General features: G+C 47.5%; 1 pseudogene; it reads left to right on the top strand.

The window, feature by feature from the left end:
• Positions 1 to 8,805: 8,805 nt before the first annotated feature.
• LOC101443393 (large ribosomal subunit protein uL30 pseudogene) lies at positions 8,806 to 9,538 on the top strand (annotated as a pseudogene).
• The last annotated feature ends 10,048 nt before the right edge of the window (positions 9,539 to 19,586 follow it).

The following is a 19,586-nucleotide window of genomic DNA, read 5'->3' as shown; positions in this document are numbered from 1 at the left end:
CATTCTATGATATGGATGAACCTCAAAATCATTAAGTTCAGTGAAACAAGCCAGTGACAAAAGGCCACATATTATAAGATTCCATTTATACAAAATGTCCAAAACAGGCAGATCCATGGAAGCCAGTCAATTAGTGGTTGCTAGGAGCTGAGAAGCGAAGGTTACTGAGTATGGAGTTTCTTTTCGTATTGACAAAAATGTGTTCAAATTACATAGTATTTGTTGCATAACTCTATGAATATGCTAAAAACCACTGAGTTGTATACCTGAAAAGGGTGAACTATATGATAGACAAAAATGCGTCAATAAAGTTTTTAAATGTGAAATCTAATGCTCAAACAGAAAACTTAAACAATTTAGCTCAATTTCTATCTCACTAATTACACTTGCGTACCCACTACAGGGACTATTCCCGGCCCTGCAGAAGCCCCTTCGTGCCTCCTCCCAATCACTGTTAGCTGCCCCCGACCCCAGAAGAGAACCTGCTGTGGTAGTCATTTTCTTGCCAAGCTTGCTTCCCTGAAAACTGTAATTCAGTATTCCCTATTTGGGGCAACTGCATATAAATGAAATCATAAGAATGTTTCATTGGCCTATTGCTTCTTTTTTTTTTTTTTTTTTTAAGATTTATTTTTATTTATTTAATTCCCCTCCCCTCCCCTGGTTGTCTGTTTTCTGTGTCTTTTTGCTGCATCTTGTTTCTTTGTTTCTTTGTCCGCTTCTGTTGTCGTCAGCAGCACGGGAAGTGTGGGCGGCGCCATTCCTGGGCAGGCTGCTCCCTCCTTCGCGCTGGGCGGCTCTCCCTATGGGTGCACTCCTTGCGCGTGGGGCTCCCCTATGCGGGGGACACCCTGCGTGGAGCGGCACTTCTTGCGTGCATCAGCACTGCGCATGGGCCAGCTGCACACGGGTCAAGGAGGCCCGGGCCTTGAACCACGGACCTCCCATGTGGTAGACGGACGCCCTAACCACTGGGCCAAGTCCGCTTCCCTGGCCTATTGCTTCTTTAGCTCAACATTATGTTTGGAAGATTTGTCTATCGTTTTCATTACTGTGTATAATTCTGTTGCACAAATATACCACAATATTTATTCAACTACTGTCAGTGGACACTCAGGTTGTTTGCAGTTCGGGCCTTTACGAATAATGCTAAAATGAATATTTTTGGACATGTTCCTTGGGGCCACAAATACATCCATTTCTATGGGTGTGCGCAGGTGTTGTTTCATAGGGTATGCACATAATAAACCTTATCAGAAAAGACGGAGGTGTTTTCCAAAGTGGTTGTAGCAATTTACACTCCCACCAGCAGTGTATGAGAGTTCTTGCTGCACCACAACCGCCTCAACACTTGATATTTTTGGTCTTTTTTAATTTGAGTGTTTCTGTCGAGTATTTCCCTGATGATTAATGAAGTCAAGCACCTTTTCCAAAGCTTATTTGCCATTCAGATATCTTCTTTTGTGGTGTGTCTATTCACGTTTCTTGCCCATTTTTATGTTAGATCATCTGTGTTTTTCTTATTGATTCATAGTAGTTCAATGTAAATTCTGGGTTTAAGTCCTTTATTAACTGCATGTTTTCCAAATGTCTTCTCCAAGTCTACAGCTTACCTGTTAAATTTCTTTTTTCTAAATTGAGATTTAGTTCACATACCTTAATATTCATCCTTTTCACTTTCTTTTTTAAAAAAATTTATTTATTCTCCCCCTGCCCCTGCCTCATTGTTTGTGGTCACTGTCTGCTCTTTGTGTCCATTTGTTGTGTGTTCTCTGTGTCTGCTTGTCTTTTCTTTAGGAGGAACTGGAAACCGAACCCAGGACCTCTCGTGTGGTAGGCGGAAGCCCAATTGCTTGAGCCACATCAGCTTTCCTACGTTTATTATTATTATTATTGTGGACTGTTTAAGAGGTCTTTCCCTAGCCTAAGGCCATGAGGATTTGTTACTACCTTGTTTCCAGAAGCTTTACTGTTCTGCCTTTTACAGTTATATCTATAAGTCACCTGGAGTTGATTTTTGTATATTGTGATTTTGTATATGCATCAGTGATACTTCCTCACTGTTCTGCACTGTCCCCTTTGTCATAAACCAAGTGTCCATATGTGTTTGGGTTTGGGTTCTCTCTTCTATTCCTCAAGCCTATTTGTTTCTCCTTATACTAGTACCATGCTGTCTTAATTATTATAGCTTTATTCTAAGTCTCGGTAGGTGCCAGAGCAAGAACTCACATTTTGTTCTTCTTTTTTTTTTAAGATTTATTTTTATTTATTTCTCTCCCCTTTCCCACCCTAGTTGTCTGCTCTCTATGTCCATTCGCTGTGTGTCCTTCTGTGTCCGCTTGTATTCTTGTCAGCAGCACCTGGAATCTGTCTTTTTTTGCTGCGTCATCTTGTTGTGTCAGCTCTCCGTGTGTGCGGAGCCACTCCTGGGCAGGCTGCACTTTCTTTCGCGCTGGGCGGCTCTCCTTACGGGGTGCGCTCCTTGCGCGTGGGGCTCCCCTATGCGGGGGACACCCCTGTGTGGCTCAGCACTTCTTGCGCGCATCAGCACTGTGCATGGGCCAGCTCCACACGGGTCAAGGAGGCCCGGGGTTTGGACCTCGGACCTCCCATGTGGTAGGCGGATGCCCTATCCGTTGGGCCAAATATGCTTCCCACATCTTGTTCTTCTTGAAGGGTGGGTTGGTTATTCTTGGCCCTTTGTGTTTCTATATAAATTTATAAATCAGCTTGTCAGTTTCCATAAAAAACCGTTTGGAGCTTTATGTGGGGATTGCAGTCAATCTCTAGATAAGTTGGGGGAGAATTGCCAATTTTACAATATTGAGTCTTCCAATTCATGAACATGATATATTGCTCTATTTATTTGGGACTTCTATAATTTCTCTTAATATTATTACACAGTTTGCTGTGTAGATATTTTGAACATATTTTGTTGGAGATATTCTTTGGTATTTGATATTTTTTATTCAAATGTAAACATCTTTTAATGTAAACATCTTTTCCTGTTTGTTGCTGACATATAGGAATAAAATTGGTTATTGTAAATCGATCTTGTATTCTGCAATAATGCTAAACTCATTAATAAGCCCTTTAGTTTATTTATAGATTTTTGTAGATTTCCTATATCACAATTATATCACCTGTGAATAATGACTGGTTTACTTCTTCTTTTTTGATCTTCAAATCTTTTATTCCTTTTTCTTGCCTTCCTGTACTGGTCAGAACCTCTAAACAATATTGACTAGAAAAATGACAGTAGGCATTTTGTTGCTGATTTCAAGGGGAAAACCTTCAACATTTCACCATTGAGTATGATGTTTGTTTATAGGTATTATGAAGTTCCTCTTTATGAAATTAAGAAAGTTTTCTTTTATTCCTTAGTTTACTAGGAGATTTGATTGTTTTAAATCATGAATGGATGTTGCATTTTACCAAATGCCTTCTGCATCTATTGCTCTGCACTGCTTCTTTTGTCATAAATCAAGTGTCCGTACATGTGGCCAAAATCATTTGATCGTGCCTGGTTAACATAGTGAATTACATTGGTTGATTTTCAAATATTAAAATATCCTTTTTTTTTTTTAGGAGGTGGCATGAATCGAACCCAGGGGACCTCATACATGGGAAGTAGCAGGCGCTCAACCACTGAGCTATACCCGCTCCTTCATTTCCTTTTCTGAGTAAGGTGAACATAGTCATGATAAATTATCTTTTTTATATATTTCTAGATACTATTTGCTTATATCTCATATAAGCCTTTTGCATCTGTGACCATGGGTTTAATTTTCCTTTCTTGCAATGTCTTTGTCAGGTTTGGTATCAAGGTTATGCTTGCATAATCAGTTTGAGAGACTACCTTTTCTTTCTATTATTTGGAAGAATTTGTGACAGTTGGCATTATTTCTTCCTTAAATATTTGGTAGAATTCACTGGTGCGACATCTAGGTCTGGAATTTTATTTTTCACAGCTTTATTTAGACATTGTACAATCCACTCATTTAAAGTGTACAATTCAGTGTGGGTTTTTTTGTTAGTTTGTTTTTGTATATTCACAGAGTTGTGCAGCCATCACCACAATTGATTTTAAGATATTTCCTATCCCCAAAAGAAAGCCCAAACCATTAGCAGTCAGTCCCCTTTTGTGGGAATGTTTTAAATGACAGATTCAGTTAAGAGTTTTCTGCTTCCTTCATGGTCAAACCTGAACGCCCACACTTCAGGATTAGCTGTCCCCTGAGACTCCTGCAGCAGGGGATGAGCGCCAGTGAGCAGTGAGGCGCTGGCCGTGGCACCGTGCTGGGCATGGGACGAGCAGAAGGGAGACGAGTGAAGAGGGTGATGCACCTTGGTGCTACAGCACCCCGAGTTACAGCACCAGCCCAGAGCTGGGACTTGGACAAGCTTCAACTCTGCATCTGCATCCTTCCCTGCAAAGTGGGAAGAGTAATTTCTCTTCCCTGTCTAGTTCTCAGAATTGGAGTGGGACAAATGAGAGAACGTGCGTGAAAGCACTTTGAAAATTGTGAGGCATTATTAAGGTATTATTATAGAAGGGCTGGCAATTCAGCTGCGGAGACAGAAATAACAAATACAGAAACATAAGCAGGTGCGGAAATAACTACATTTTTGAGCACTCACTATGTGCGAAGCACTCACTGTGCATTACCTCACTGGATTCTTACAAGAACTCTGTGAAGTAAGTGCTGTTACTATTTTTAGTTTACAGGTGAGAAAAAGGCTGCTTAGAGAGACTAACTCCTCCAGGTGACACAGCTACTAAACGGCAGCCCACGGGCAGGGGTTGGTCAGGGTGGGCTGACCGGGGATGACAGGACCGCCCCTGTGGCCTGCCAAGGAGGTGACCGTCTTGACAAGCTTCCAGTAACCCTTATAAAGCCGTCCCTCCTCCATCCTGACTTCTCTCTCTCTCCATAATTTCCATGGAACCTTCTCCCTTTTGCCCTTCCTCTTTCTCTCTGCAGCTCCACTCTGAAATCCAGATTCTTCTCATAGCTCCATAAATCAGCTCTGGGATGGATGCAGAGGCTCCTGTTTCCATGGTGATACAGGGAGGCTGGCACACCACACGCAAGTGTAGGCGAGGCAGAGAATTGGCTCAGGATCCAAAGGTGCCGGCGGTAGCCAGGCTCTGGGAAAACAGATTGATGAGAGAGCCAAGGCCGCGTGACCGGACCACCTCCGAGCTCCAGGAGACCCTCCACCACCACCCCGTGCCCCCTGCCCTCCCCAAACTCCTAATTTGGAAGCGGGTAGAACATAGGAGCCCTAAGGAAGCTCCAGAGCAGAAACCACCGCCCCTGACTTGTTTGAAGACAAAGCCTAATCACTGATGGGAAGACTGCCCACTGGGGGCCACCCGCTGCCCTGGCCCCTCTGCCTTGCGCCCCTCCTTTCTTCCAGCTCTGACCTCATTTTCCAAGCCACCCAGCCGGGTGCTGAAGAGGAGCTGAGCCGCCAGCAGGGGGCAGCGTCTCCCTCGCTAAGAGCTCCTGGAGCACTTCCTCCGCTGCTCCCACACCACCCCCTGCCTTCGCCAGGATTATTTTCAGCAGACAGGCTGCAAAGGGGCAGTAGGTGGATTTCAGGACAGGAGATGGGTTCCGGAAGGGGTTGTGAGCCTGTGAAGTTTTAGTCTTAAGCTGGTCCCCCTGGGAGGATGGCTATTTAGGGCCACAGAGTCAGGGGCTGAGACAAGGGGCACTTTGACTTTTACTGGCAAAGATTTCTTCTGACATTTTTCTTGGCCCATTGGAAAAAACAAAACAAAACACATCCAAGCCTAACCCTGATGGGGAGGCTTATTCATTCATGTAGTAACTGTTCATTGAGTATCGGCTATTATATTCATGAATGGAAGCATCTAATCAAAACTAAGTATTTACTGAAAGCACACGGTGGCTCTTAGTCTTTTTTGGGGTGGGGAGCGTGTCACATATCTTTTGAGATTATGATAAAAAATACAGACTTTCTCCCGGAAAGAATGAACTGCAAACCTGCAAACATTTCTACGTGATTGTGGAAGCTTCATGAACCCCTGGAAGCCCATCCATGGACCCCAGGGTTTAAAACCCTGGCCTATTATGGGCTAGGCCCTGTGCTGGGCACTGGGGATACAATAGTGAATTAGATGAATACGGTCCTTGCCCTGCCTGAGCTTACGCAGACAGGAAAGGGACAAAGACAAGTAAAGAGATGCTCTGGGGGGGCGGATGTGGCTCAAGCAGTTGAGTGCCTGCCTCCCACATGGGAGGTCCTGGGTTCAATTTCTGGTGCCTCCTAAAGAAAAAAACAGACAATGAGCAGACAATGAGAAAAAGAAAAGGCAGACAATGAGCACAAACAGTGAGTAGCAAAAACAATGAGCAAACAGATGAGGGGACCATTGGGGGTGGGGGTGAGATGCTTCAAGTAGAGGGGGGGAATGCAGGTGCTGAGATCCCCCAGACAGGGCCACCACCTAGACCAGGGGCCTGAAGGAGGAAGTGATGAGTCAGCCGAGACCTGATGCAGGAGCAGGAGCTGGCCAGGCAAGGACCAGCGAAGGAACCCTAAACGCCCTGAGGAGACAGAAGAGCAAACCTGAAAAGCTGACAGCAGGTCGGTGTTCCTGGCTCAGAGACGCCAAAGAGGACTGAGGGATGAGGCTGTGGGGTGGGTGCCAGATGTAGGCCCTGCGGGGCAACAGGGCACAGGGAGCCGGCTGCTGCCTTCAAGGTCACGGACGAAGAAGCCGGTGGTTATGATGCGGAATTGTAAGGTCTCCACTGGGAATACGTGCAGGGTGGTGCGTGTGCAAGAGGGCGAAGTGGTCAATTCAGTCTCGCCATCAAGCCGGGAGTCCAGTTAGCGAAGCTCCAGGAGCAGGATGGGTCAGCGATGCATTCAGTGTGGTCAGGATACTCGCAGCCTCTGGAAACAGCTGGAGCCTTGGTGGGGGATCACGAGGGCCCTGTGGCTTGGCTGCAGCCTTCCACGAGGAACATCATTTATTCCAGGGGCGAGGAGGGCTGGGCTGGGCTGAGCTCGGCTCTGCCTCCTGGTTTAAGTGCCGAAGAGGTGTGGGAGAGAGGGCAGCAGCAGGCGAGGCCCCGGGCTCCAGTCTGGGAGAATATGGGGTGGTCTCAGCAGAGCTGACGCAAATGTGCAAATGTGCAAATGTGTGCTGCTTCTCCCTAAGCCTTCTCCACTCCACAAAGCACCGTGCTGGGAGCAGGGGAGTGAGGGGAGGAAAAGAAGTGATAGCACAGGGGAGGAAGAGGCGCAACTGGAGGGTGTGGCCAGGGAATAGGGTGCTTGAGACGGGAAAGCAGATGTTGCCGTGATTTGCTGTCAATGATTTACTTTGTTTAACACTCAGAGGGTACTTACTATATGCCAGGTACTGTCCCAAACACTTAAAGAGAGATGAACTCATAACTCCTAGGAGAGAGGCGTGATCATCATTCTCATTTTATACTTGTAGGAACCGAGCCACAGAGCAGCTCAGTAACTGCAAACAGGTGACAGAGCCACCATCTGAACCCAGGCAGTCTGGCCAGAGTCTGTGGTCTTCACCACTAAGCCGTGCTGACTCTTTTTTTTTCTTTTTTAAAGATTTATTTTATTTACTTATTTCTCACACACACACACTGCCATTGTTTTGCACTTGCTCTCTGCTCTCTGCGTTTTTTCGTTGTGTGCTTGCCTTCTTTTAAGGAGGCACTGGGAACCGAACCAGAGACCTCCCATGTGGGAAGGAGGTGCCCCAATGGCTTAAGCCCTCTCCACTCCTATTTGTTGTGTCTCTCACTGTGTTTCCTTGTTGTGTCTCTTTGTTGCGTCATCCTGTTGCCTCAGCTCTCTGTGTCAGCTTGCTGTCTTGCTTGTCTTCTTTAGGAGGCACGGGGAACTGAACCCGGGACCTCACGTGATAGGTGGGCACCCAACTGCTTGAGCCATATCTGCTTTCCTGTGCTGCCTCTTGAGGTGTAAGGTAGTTGCAAGGGCATTGAACCTGGGTCTCCTACACAAGAAAGATGAAAGTTCTACCACTCTACCTCCCAGGACGCTGATTAGGTACAGAGAACTCCTGCTACGTGCGTGGCCCCAGGGAAGTAGGAGGAGCTGCAGCCAATGGTATGGCCTTGCAAATGGGGAGAGCAGCCAGATTCCAAGGCCTAGGGACCCAACTCTGGAGAGAGGCAGCTAGTTAGGAGATCAGGTTAAGGGATGGCTGGAGAGATCTTCTTGTATTCCTCTCTCAAGCACACCCTACATTTTTCTGGGCTTACTCATCCAACAGATCTTAGCATCAATGTCAGTTCCTCAGAGAGGCCTTTTGAAAACCCATCTCTTAATTTGATCCCTGCTGCTATTCCTTCCTTGTACCCTACTATTTTCCTTCATAACCTCAATAATATTTTGAAATGGCATATCCAGTTGTTTGTTCATTTATTTAGTCTGTTCTCTCACTAGACTGTAAACTCCATGAGGGTGGGAACCCTGTCTTATTCTCCACTGGAAACCTTGTCCCCAGCAAAGTTCTGGGCATATATAGGTATTCTATAAAATTTTGCTAAATGGGCACATGAATTTAGTGGGATCACAGAGGTCGACCGGTCCACTGCTCCTTTCCCTCTACCATATGCCCAATAGGTGGTCACCTACCTTCTCCTTGAATACTCCTCCCGGGAGCAGACACTCACCACCTTACCAAGAAGCCCATTCCATTTTCAAAGAGATTTCATAGTTAGAAAGTTCTTCTCTATCAAAGAAATAACTGTCTCTTTTCTGGCTGGAACCATGGAGGATGTCAAAGAGAAGAAGTAGTTTCCTGCTGTGCCAGAACACTTAACAAAAAGCAAAGGAATTTTGCCAAACTGAAGATCAAGCGCTTGAGAAGGAAGTTTGCCCAGAGGTGCTTCAAAAGGCCAGGAGGAAGCTTATCGATGAAAAAACTAAGCACTATCAAGGAATATAGGCAGATGTAGAGAACTGAGATTCTAATGGCCGGAATGGAAAGCAGTACTGGCAACTTCTACGTACCTGCAGAACCCAGACTGGCATTTGTCATCAGGATCAGAGGTATCGATGGTGGTGTGAGCCCAAAGACCTGAAAAGTGTTGCAACTTCTTCACCTTTGCCAGATCTTCAATGACACCTTTGGTAAACTCAACAAGGCCTCGGTGAACACGCTGGAAATTGTGGTACCCTGTATTGCATGGGGGTACCCGAACCTGAAGCTTGTGACTGAACTGATCTATAAGCACGGTTATGGCAAAATCAATAAAAAGTGGGTTGCCTTGACAGATAATTCTTTGATTGCACGACCTCTTGGTAACCATGGTATCATCTACACAGAGGAGCTGATTCATGAGATCTATACTGTTGGGAAATGCTTCAAAGAAGCCAACAACTTCCTTTGGCCCTTCAAATAATCTTCTCCTGGAGGGGAAGGAAGAAGGTCTCCCATTTTGTAGAAGGGCGAGATGCTGGCAACAGGGAAGACCAGACCAATAGGCTTATAGAAGGATGAACTAAGGTACAACCGTGATTATCTTTATAATCTGGTCAATTAATAACAGCGATTGTTTTAAAATTGAAATTAAAAAAAATCTGATGCCCTGTCCCTTTTTCTTGATCCTAGCCTGGCCCTCTGCAGCCCTCTGTGGTTGCGAGCAGCCATCTTGCTTTCTCCCTCCACTCTCAAACCTTCTTTTCTCCATCTAAACAGTTCCTTCAGCTCTGGAAGGCTTGGCTCTTTCTTTATCCTGGACCCCATTCTAAAGAAACACTACCTTTGGTCAGTCCGCAGGATGTAGCCTGATTTATGAATTATTATCCCTCCATGCACTGTAGCAACTGGAGTACAGGTCCAACAGGATGAGAGAGAAGAGGGAGGAGAAAGTGACCTGTAGCTGGGCATGTAGTTCTCCAGGAAAACAATGTTACTGATGATGGCTGGGGCTCCAGGCTATTCCTGAACTAGATGTACCATTGTCAGCTGCATTCTGGGTCAAGTGGCCTTTCTAGATCCATTTAACACCTTTTCCCCAGGAAAAAATATGTTTGGGTTCCAAACAGCCGAGTTATTATATAAACCTTTTTAAATAACCAGCTTATAAAGTGGGAACTGCTTCTATGGAAGTATTTGAGTAACACTGAGTGGGAGAGTGAAGGGATAAGAACAGAGTGGGTTTACTTACAAAAATTTCCGAGAAGTTTTTGAAGCAAAGGTGGGAAAAGTTAGTAAGGCACCCAGGCTTTAGAACTGGATGAATTTGGAATCAAGTCCCAGCTCTGCCCCTTTCTTTTCTTCTCTTTTTTAGTATCTTTTTCATTTATTTTTAAAAGATACGTAGATGACACAAAATCTGCCCCTTTCAGACTGCGAGCCCCAACCTGACCTATCTGACTCAGCCTCACACCCCTCCTTTTCCTAGAAGACCCTAATTTCGACTGCGCGGTCTTGTTGGGGCATTGGACGAGAGCCTGTTTTATCGCCTTGGGCACGGGGCCGGCGCAGGGTGGGTGCTCCGGGATGGGTGGGTGCTGCCCTGTTTTCCAAGGGGGGGTGGGTTGGGTAGCTGGAACTTTGACTGGCAGAAGCTCCTGAGCAGGGGCCACTTTCCCATCGCCCGAGCCTGAGCTTGTTCAAGGGAGGATTGCCCTCTGCCTTCCCTAAACAAAGACAGGATGGCGACCTCAAGGGGGCCCCAGAGGCGGGTTAGGGGGACACAGGAGGAGGGGTCTGAGAGTCCCGAAGACCGGCCTTTCAGGGGCCGCGGTTTCTGCGAGCCCTCGTGGCCCGGGGCGGCTGTGTGTGCACGTCACTCAGGCCTGACGCCCGCGTCTGCCCTCGGGCCTCTTGCCTTTGTTTGCCAACTTCGCTGGCTCTCTCCCCTGGGAACAAAGGAGCTGCTGGGGCCTGGGCAGCGCCTGGCCGCGCCGCCCCGCCCCCAGGCCCTTCCCCATCTGGGAGGCTGGCCCCGGTCTCGGATGGACCCCCTTGGTTCTGAGAGGCCGGTTCCCACAGTTCCAGCAGGAGGGGAGGCCGGGCTCCTCGGCTGGCACCCCTTTCATTCTCACCCTCCGGCCCCCCGTTCCTGTCCCCCGCGAGGCCCCCGGAGCTTCCCGCGTCTGGGCGGGAGACAGCTCCTCTCCCCATTGTCTGGCCAGGATTTGGAAGCTCCGGTTTCCATAGCAACTCCTGGGCATTTAATTAAGGGAGGAGGCCTTCATCTCTTCCAGGCTGGGCAGTTCCAAATCTCAACCCGAAAAGGATACCCTGAGGGGGTGAGGGAAAAGCGTCATCCTCCAATATAGCACAACGCTGGCTTCCCACAGAGTCCCTTATAGCTCCCCAGGCCGCCCCCTCCCACCTGCCACCCTGTGCCCACCTCACTTCAGAGTGCCCAGCCTGGGCAGACCCCAGGTCCCAGGACAGCAGGCTAGGAGGGGTGGCAGGCAATTGCTGTAAGTCCCCGTCCCCCCTGCCCTCACGGGTGATTTATTCATTGGACTATCAGGTTGGGGACAGGGGTGGGAGATAATTCAACACTGCCCCACTATTCAGTTTCTTAACCATGGAATAGGGTTAGGGGCTCCTGGACCCCCTGAAACTGTAAAATGTTGTGCAGAAGTTCATTATAAGCTTTTTCCTGGGTACTGGGTACATGGCTTTCGTCAGATCCTCAAACGGGATCCGTGATCTCAAAAAGGTGCCCCCCTCTGACATTTACCTGCTGAGAGAGCTAGGCAAATTACTTAACCTCTCTGCGCCTCTGTCCTCATCTGTAAAGCTGGGAAAATGAGACTTACTTCACCAGACTGTTGGCATCTGGAGAGCACTCAGGAGGAGGTTATTGCTGTGTAATTATTATTACTCTGAGACAGAGCTAAATGGAGGGCCCTGCTTACGTGGCCCCTGCCAGACTGGCAACAGAGCAGCCCGCAGCCCCTGGGGTGACAGGCCTGCCTCTCCGTGGGGGGCCCTGCCCTCCTTCCCTCTTACCCCCTCTGCCCCAGCCCAGGCTGCTGGAAAGTACTCCAAACTCTGATCGGAAGCCGGCAGATTTCAAAAGCCTCGTCACGGGGTGGAATTTCCAAGTCAGGTCACTGAGTTATGCCAGTTCCTGAAATTCCTGTCTCAGATTTCTCAGCTGCCGCCGTGACCACTTTTTCCCATTTCTGGTTAGGTTTGTTTGTGTGTGTTTCCTTTTCACTGTATTTTTGGACTTCGGAAAAAATAAGCACAAGTTCACACACTGGCACCTTCCTGATCTCTCAGCGCCTCACCGGCGTGAGGGTGGGGCTGCTGCTTTCCCCTGCTTGTTCTTCAAACCTGTCCACCCCAGACAGCCTTACTTTCTGCTGAAGATTCCCAGACTCACCCCGCCCATCTCCCATCCTGCTGCCTCGCCCACCCCCTCAGCAGGTTATTCTCTCTGAACTGGGCTTGTCTCTGGCTTCTTAATTCTTTTTATTTTTATATTTTTCGTAATCTTGTTCCCTTCCTGGAAACTTCCCCACTGTGGCATTTTTCTCCTCCTTTCAGAAAACACAACTTGATCCCTGTAGTTCTTGGCTCAGCCGGCTGGTCGTGCCAATTAGGGGAAGGGGCTGTGGAGTCGGATGAACCCAGGACCCCGGGCGCCGCCAGCTACATTTACTACATTTACGTTTCGTCATCAATAAAATATACTTAACGGAGCAGGTGTGGCTCAAGCGGGTGAACGCCTGCTTCCCATGTACGAGGTCCTGGGTTCAATACAAGGGCTCAATATCCAGTACCTCCTAAAATAAAAAGGACTTAACTAATGGAGTTGAAGGAGTTTTAAGTGAAATCATGGAAGGCAAGTCCTCAGCACAGTGCCTTGAAGGTGGCAAAAGTCTCGAAAGGGGAGCCGCTCCTCCCTGGACCCGCGGGTCCCAGGCAGCAGGGCTGTTTCCCAGCCCTCTTCAGCTCAGCTCAGTTCAAACCTCAGCCAGAGTCTTGGGCTAGATTAGGTGCTGAGTGTCAGAAGACAGGTGATAAAGGGAGGTGGCACAAAGACGGACATACAGACAGTGGAGCAGAGTTGAGAGTTCAGAAATCAACCCCACATGTATGGCCAGTGTGGTTAAAAGGGGAAATTTTAGGTCATGTCTATGTTAGTAGAATAAAAATTAAAAAAGCAAACATAGTACTGTACAACTCAGTAAACCTGTTAAAAAACAAGACTAGAATTAATAGTACAATTATAAAAATGTTCTTTCATGAATTATAACAAATGTACCACACTAAGGCAAAGTGTTAATAACAGAGTGATAGATGGGAAAAAATATACTTCAATGTAAACTTGGACTATAGTTAATAGTACAATTACAATATTTTTAAAGCCATTTTATTGAGATATATTCACATACTATACAATCTATCCAAAGTGTACAATCAATGGCTTTTAGTATAATCACAGTGTTGTGGTTTCATCACAACACAATATTCTATTATCATTTGTAACAAAGGTACCACACTAATGCAAAGTGTTAATAATGGGGAGTGTATATGGGAACACTATTTTTACAACATTTTTCTGTGAGCCTACAACTTCTCTAATTTAAAAAAAAGTTTTAAAAAGAGTATAAAAATACAGTGAGATACCGTTTTACACCCACTGGAATGACCACTATTAAAAAGCTGGAAAATTACAAGTGTTGGAGAGGATGTGGAGAAACAAGAACACTCATTCATGATTGGTGGGAATGTGAAATGGTGCAGCCACGGCAGAAGGTGGTGCTTCAGAAAGTTAAAAAGTACAGAATTCCCATCTGACCCAGCACTCCCACTTCTGGGTATATTCTCAAGGAATGGAAAGCAGGGACTTGAACAGTTAATTACACAGTGATGTTCATACTGGCATTATTCACAATTGCCAAAAGGTGGAAGCCACCCGTGTCCATCAACAAATGAGTGGAGAGACAAAATGTGGTATATACATGCAATGAAATTTTAGCTGTAAAAAGGGATGGAGTTCTGATGACACATACAACACCATGAAGACATCAGGTTGAGTGAAATAAGCCAGACACAAAAAGAAAAGATTGTATGATCTCACTGATATGAAATAATTAGATAAACACATTCACAGAAACATATGTTAATGTAATTACAAAAAAAAGTAGTGGGGGAGAGGAGGTGGCAAAGGAGAGAGGTGGGAAGGGCTGGAGAATTAGATTATTTTTTAATAAGATTTATTTTATTTATTTCTCCCCACCTCATTGTTTGAGCTCGCTGTGTCTATCTGTTGTGTGGTCATCTTCCTTTTTTAGGAGGCATCTGGAAGCGAACCCGGGACCTCCCATGTGGTAGGTGGGAGCTCAGTTGTTTGAGCCACATCCAGTTCTGAGATTTGTGGGGGCGGGAGAAAGGCATTTGGATTATTTGGTCTGGAGAATACCGGAAGAGGGAAGGAAAGACCCTTTATAACAGGGTTTAGGGCTCTCTCTGGCAATTTGTTTTCTTTCCCTCGGGGCAGAAGTGCTGGGGGTTGGAAAACTGAGGCTGGCTGTTAGAAGGAATTCTCCAGCTGTGGATGAAACCCACGGCTCTGATCAGGAAATAGTCCTTGCTGAGGAAAGCAAGGCTCACGGAGGTTGTGGCTTGTCTGAGGTCACCAGTTAGTAAGTGCTGGAACCTGGATTCAAAGCCCAGCCTGCGGAATGCAGAGCCACGGCTTCCGACTCCCGCACTGCAGTCTAGAGGCCAAGAGCCCCACGGGGTCAGGTGGGATGGGAGGCCGTTTGGAGTCTCCCAGTTTGCTTAAGATTCTCAATTCCCAGGAAGGTTTCCTGGTGATGTGCTGGAAAGAGCATGAGGTGATGCAATAAATGCCATTGCTATTTGAGCGGCTAAGGGGTTTTCCCAAGGTCACACACAGCTAGGAACTGGTAAGGCCAGCATTCAATCCTGGGCAGTGTGGCTCGAGCCTGGGCTCTCAACCTCTCTGCTGTGCTGCGGCTGCAAGTGCCAGAGTCAGGTTTTGAATCTGGTCTGGCTGACTCCTGACCAGTACCACCTCTTCTGCCCTCAGGGGACTGGGGTGAGAATTAAGTGAGGTGATGGGGGTAGGGCAGTGAGCACACGGCAAACACATCACCCTGGTTGTTTCAGTGCTGCTGTGCGATTTCCAGTTGGTTCCAATTCTGCCTTCACAATATTTGCTGTGTCTAGGTTTATACACTTAACCTTCCCCGGCCTGGAAGCGAGGAGCCTCTGCAGCGTCTGACCTCAGCCAGTGCTCAGGGTTGCGGTGGGCGGGTAGAATGGGAGTCTGGAGCACAGGCTCGAACGTTCTGGAAAACTGTACACTGAGAGCTAGAGCTGGAGGGGCTCTCAGAGAGGGAGCCCAATCTCTTCTTTTCAACGTCTCCTTTTGTAGTTAAGAACCCTGAGGGCCTAAGAGAGAAAGAGGCCATGTTTCAGTCCATTCCTTCCTTCCACCAGTATTTACTGAGCACCAGGCACTCTTCGGTGTGCTGAACAATACATGGAAGGACCTTGCCTCCTCGTGGTATGGGACAAAGACAGCCAAAAAACAGATAAATGAAAAAACACAACCAGAAAAATATCATAGTGATAAGTGCCGTAAGGAGAATGAAAAAGAGAATGATCAGGTGACTATTTTAGTCTGGGTGACCTCTCTGGGGAGTTGACTTTTCTTTTCTTTCTTTCTTTTTTTTTTTAGGGGGCACGGGGGATTGAACCCAGGAAGCAGGCACTGAGCCACATCCGCCCCCTGGGGAGATGACTTTTAACCAGAGATCTAAGAGATAAAAAGTAACCAGTTATGAGAACTTCAGGAGAGTTCCTGGCAGAGGGAACAGCTAGTGAATAGCCTCTGAGGCTAAGCCTGGTATGGCAGAGAAGAATGGGCAATGAAATCAATTTAGTGGGTCCTAACTAGCATTGAAGGAGGAGAGGAAGGAGGGGAAGGGGAAAGAAAAGAGAGTGCATTGCACTTAGGAAAGGCAAATGTTACATGAAACTGTAGTTTCGGGTGTGTTCTGGATTGTGATGTACCAGGTATTTCTGACTGCGAGTTGTCAACAGAAAAGTTGGAAAGCCATTACTGAGGAATCAAAAGAAGTTCAACGTGGCTGGAACCCAGAGGAAGAACAGTAGGAGATGAGGTCAGCCAGGGAGGCAGGGCGGGCCAGGGAGCGTTCTGAGTCGGAAGTGAAGTGGACATGACCCATAGGAAGCCTATAAGCAGGGGATGGACATAATCTATGCAGGCGTTTTGTTTTGGTTTTTAACCCTTCCATTTAGAAACAGAAAGCCTGAGTCTCCTCACTCTTGGTCCAGTCATTTCCCCACCATAGTAGATTTATATCTGTAGTCAAAAGACGTGGGGAGGGGGCGAGCGGCTCAAGCAATTGGGCACTGGCCTCCCACACGGGAGGTCCCGGGTGCGGCTCCCAGTGCCTCCTGAGGGAGACGAGCAGACAGGCGGGGAGCCGTGGAGGGGGTGGGCGGGTGTAGCTCAGGGGTTGAGTGCCTGCTTTCACATGCATGAGGGCCCAGGGTCAGTCCCTGGTACCGCCAAAAAAAAGTGGGAAAACAGTGTGTGTGGGGGACAATTACACTTCGTTCCACCTTTGCCATATCAAGAAGGGCTTCCCAGAGACGCCCAGGAGGAAGGTGGAAGGAAGAAGATATGCAGATATCCAGGGCGACTGCAGTGGGGGGCGAGCGGAAGGAACCTTAAGAGGATGAGAGAGAGTGTGGGAGTTGCTTCACCAGAGGATGAGGAAGTAGCTGGATTTGGAAGCCTGAAGAGGGAGTGACCTGCCTCAGAGGCTGCCTCCCCTCTCGGCTCCCTCTCGTGTTCCGAAGGCCTTTCCGCAGTTAGAATTCCAAATTTGAGGACTCCCTACCACCCACTCAGCAAGGGGCCACCTTAGTCTTGACCACGCCCTGGGGTGAAGGAAGGCCGGGAGTCCTGCTTGCTGTGGTCTCTCCAACGCCCTGGACTCCAAACGCTTGCTCCTGTCTGTCCCTGCTGAACTCCCTTCAACTACATCCTGCTCCTACACGTCCTCCCTGCCCACAGCTCACCCTCACCAGACAACGCAGGCTGCTTCATGGCTCTGTCTCCCCACCTCCCTCGGCACCCCCCACTCCTCAGTCATCTCTGTTTTTCCCTCCTATGCTAGTCCAGCTTGGGTGGGTTTTTGGTTTCTTCCTTTTTTTTTTTTTCCTTAAAGATTTATTTATTTATTCCCCTCCACTCCCCCATTGTCTGCTCTCTGTGTCCATTCGCTGTGTGTTCTTCTGTTTCCTTGTCTTCTTTTAGGTGGCACCAGGAACTGATCCTGGGACCTTCCAGAGTGGGAAAGAGGTGCTCAATCTCTTGTGCCACCTCAGCTCCCAGGTCTGCTGCGTCTCTTGTTGTCTCTCTTCTGGGTCTCTTTTTGTTGTGTTGCCATGCTGCACCAGCTCTCCACACGCTCCAGCTTGCCATGCAGGCCAAGCACTCTGTGTGGGCTGGCTCTCCCCTCAGCCCAGGTTGCCTTCACCAGGAGGCCCCGGGAATCGAACCCTGGACCTTCCATATGGTAGAGCCCAATCACTTGAGCCACATCCACTTCCCTCTGCTCCTTCTATAAACACTTTAAATCACACCCACACAGGTCCTCTTTCCCAGGCCTCCATCTTTCAAGCTATCGCACTCCCCTAGAACATGCCCTGCTCTCTGGCCCACCTTTCTGCATCCTAGTCTTGTTTTGCATCATAACTCAATGCTAGTTTTGTGGAAAATTCTACCCTTTCCTTTGGTTTCTCCTTCTGCTCTTACCAGACTTAAAAAAAGCAATGCCCAGCTCTCAGGAAGAGAAGAGAAGGAGAAGAGCAGGCCCTGCCAGGCAGGAACTGACCCCACCAGCAATGCCTTGGTGTGCTGTGCCCTGGCCTGGCACACACAGCCAGGCGTTGGTGTTCTGTTGAACATAACTTCACAGAATACTAACCTCAGACAAGGCCACTCCTTGACCACGGCAGAGCAAGACAAAACCAAGACCACTCTGTCTCAGCTCTGACAAAGCAAGAACACTGATCAAACATCCCCTATCCTAGCTAATGTGAGTGACTGCTCTTTTTTTTTTAAACCAATTACAGATTTAGACTTGCTTCATCCTCCCACCTTCTAGAGATGATTTTTTAAGATACTCCCGCATAGAATAATCCCCACTTTTTGATAGCTTCAAAGCAGAGCAAAGCCTTGCTTCCTTGCACTCTCCCCCAAATCAACAAACATAAGCCCCAATCCCAAGTGCTTTAAACACCCTCCTGCTGGATGTGCCACAGTCCCCTGCGTGGTGTGCATTCTCTCTTATTGTGATGATTCAATAAACCCAGTTTTGTTCAATTACAGGTGTCTGCTGGTGGTCTTTGGCTGAAGGGATTTGACAATAATGAATGCCCTATATGTTGTTTTAGTTTGCTAAAGGGCTGCCAATGCGAAGTACTAGAAATGGGTTGGCTCTTATAAACGGGATTTATTTGGGGAAAAGCTTACAGTTCCAAGGCTGTGGAATGTCCAAGACACTGTCAGAGATGCTTTCTCACCAGTCAGCCACTGTTTATCCCAGCATCCTGCCATGATGAAGACGGCCACAGAGCTCTGCCTTCCCCTCCAGAGTCTACCGTCACCCAGAGCTCAACTGTGGGCAGCCAGGAAGAGGGCTTGTCTCTTTGCCAGGTTCCTTTATCAGTTTCGACTTCTCCCCTTTCTGATCGAGTTCAGCTCTGAGCTATCAGGCATATCTATCAGGCTCACCTCTCCCTGGGCCTCTGCTCCTTAAGCCTGTCAGGGCTTGGCAGGATTAATATAATATAATGTAGGGAAGCGGCTGTGGCTCAGTCAGGTGAGCTCCTGTCTACCATATGGGAGGCCCTTGGTTTGTGTCCCGGGGCCTCCTTGTGAAGGCAGGCTCGCCCGCACCCTGCAGAGCTCCGACTCAGCAAAGTGATGCAACAACAACAACAAAAAAGGGAGACAAGCGAGAACACAGAAGAGCCCGCAGCGAATGGACGTAGAGAGCAGACAGCAAGCAAGCAGCAAGGGGGGAGGGGAAATAAATAAATACAGACACAGAAGAAGAGACAGCAAATGGACACAGAGAGCAGACAGCACACAAAATGCCACAAGGCAGGGATTAAAAAAAAAACATATATATAATATAATGTAATGTAATATAATATAATATAAAATATAATATAGCAGCTCCCTTTCCTTGAGTCTGCGTTTGTATCAGCTCCAATAAGAGGGCGGAGACTCAGCCTGAGTCACACCTCACTGACTAGTCCAGTCAAAAAGGGTCTCACACCCACAGGCATGGATTAGTTAAAAAACATAATCTTCCTCTTTTTGGGATTCATAAAAGAATTTCAAATTGTCACATATAATATAAATACACATGTATTTTTGTAAACGACAGACTTTTTGGAGTTGAAGTGCATTTTACGACATTTTTGCAGCAGAGATCACTGTCCTAATTATGTTCTCAAGCCAGTTGTCCCGGCCCCCCCTGGAGAGTCTGTT

This window comes from Dasypus novemcinctus, chromosome 12, assembly GCF_030445035.2.
Source record: "Dasypus novemcinctus isolate mDasNov1 chromosome 12, mDasNov1.1.hap2, whole genome shotgun sequence".
NCBI lineage: Eukaryota > Metazoa > Chordata > Mammalia > Cingulata > Dasypodidae > Dasypus > Dasypus novemcinctus.
This window is presented reverse-complemented; position numbering and strand designations above follow the sequence as displayed.